Genomic DNA, 1,918 nt, shown 5'->3' with positions numbered 1-1,918 from the left:
CCCACGTTCCACGCTAGCTCTGTTTAGTACCGGACCAGATTATGCTCTGATGAGTTGTGTTAAGCCCTTTGGGGTTTGTATTATATGTATCTTCTTGGTGTGTAGCAAACTCTCTCCTCCCTCTGTCGCCCAGGTACCACCTGACCAGCTCCCAACTTAAGAGAGCTGGGGATAGACACAGCAGCCCTATATGTCTCTTGTGATTTCTAAACATTAATGTTTTATGTTTCTTTTCTCCCACCCCTTGTAATTGGGAAGAAGGAAAAGTTTACTTAAGTGCTTGTATGTATGTATGTATGTATGTATATTACCTACTTCAAATCAAACTCTCACACTCTAAATAATTATGTTTCCATCTCTTTGGAGCTAGTTTGATGAGAACATATGAATCTCAATTTATGTAATTTTGTTGTAGAGTTAGAGAATTTTCATATATCTCTAATGCAACCTCATTATCCTATGGGAAATAGAAGACTAAGATCAGCCAGCTAGTAAATGGCAGCACTGCAACTAGAACCGAGATACTTTTACTCCTGTTTGAAACCGTAGTGGTTTTAAACGCTGGCTGCACATTAAAATTACCTGGGTCACTTTTTTCAAATATCACCTGAGTGTAACCCTAGAGCAAATGAATCAGGCTCTGGGGTTAGGACACTGGTCATGGGTATATTTTGAAAATTCCCCAAGTGACTGATATATAGTAAAGGTTGGGAATTACACTATGTGCATTACAATGAAAGATAATGGAGGAGAAACTGGAAAGTGGAAAACAAAGAGAACACGTCTAGAGAGACTGATTTTTCTTTTTACCTAAAATTTAAATAACATCCACACTTTCCTTTCCACTCATATGCAATGACTGGTACCAGTGAATACATGTAGCTGTGACCTTTGCCTTGGAAACCCTCACTGCCACTGAAATACACTAAAAGCTCCTTTAAAAGAAAGGAGAACAAAAAAAAAAAAAAAGAAAGGAGAACAGAACTAAAAACAAAAAGGATGGGTGGAACACTCTACCTTACTCAACTGTTTCTGAGCCAGGTTTGAAGTAACACCACCTCCACTCCCCAGCCAGCTATCAACCCAAGCAGAAACAGACTACCCTGAGGCTAAAATAGCATACTTATTTTGAGTACATAAAATGTGAGCCTAAAACAGGTTGTCCAAATTGGACGATTTTGTCTTCCTTTACAGTGGGGTCACACCCTGGGCCAGGGACTGTTTTCTACCAGACACAAAGCGCACTGGGTGCCTGCAGCTGTCTCTCAGAACCCACACTGCCTCTTACCTGCCTGGAGACAGTGCTAGCATATAAAACTCAGTGTGCATGAGCTGGTATCACTGGGACACCTGACTTCTTACAGGATTTAATAAAGCAGAAGTGTGTTTCCTTTTTACATTTCTTTACTACAAACAACTACATGTGTTTTTCCTATTAAAGGGAATCCTTAGGGCTTCCCTGGTGGCACAGTGGTTGGGAGTCTGCCTGCCAATGCCGGGGGCTTGGGTTCGAGCCCTGGTCTGGGAGGATCCCTCATGCCGCGGAGCAACTAGGCCCGTGAGCCACAACTACTGAGCCTGCGCGTCTGGAGCTTGTGCTCAGCAACAAGAGAGGCCGCGACAGTGAGAGGCCCGCGCACCACGATGAAGAGTGGCCCCCACTTGCCACAACTAGAGAAAGTCCACGCACAGAAACGAAGACCCAACACAGCCAAAAATAATAAATTAATTAATTTTTTAAAAAAGGGAATCCTTAGCAGTGGAAGCATCTTAAAATCATCTTCCACCCTGACTCATACACCTTTTCAAAATAAAAATTTGTCACAGTATTTATATAACATATAGATAGAATCCTATAGAATTTCAAATGGGCTACTTTTCAAAGTAGTAGGCCCAATTTAAAGTAAGATTGCTCTGC

This window comes from Leucopleurus acutus (genome assembly GCF_964270905.1).
Source record: "Leucopleurus acutus genome assembly, chromosome: 17".
Taxonomy (NCBI): Eukaryota; Metazoa; Chordata; class Mammalia; order Artiodactyla; family Delphinidae; genus Leucopleurus; species Leucopleurus acutus.
This window is presented reverse-complemented; position numbering follows the sequence as displayed.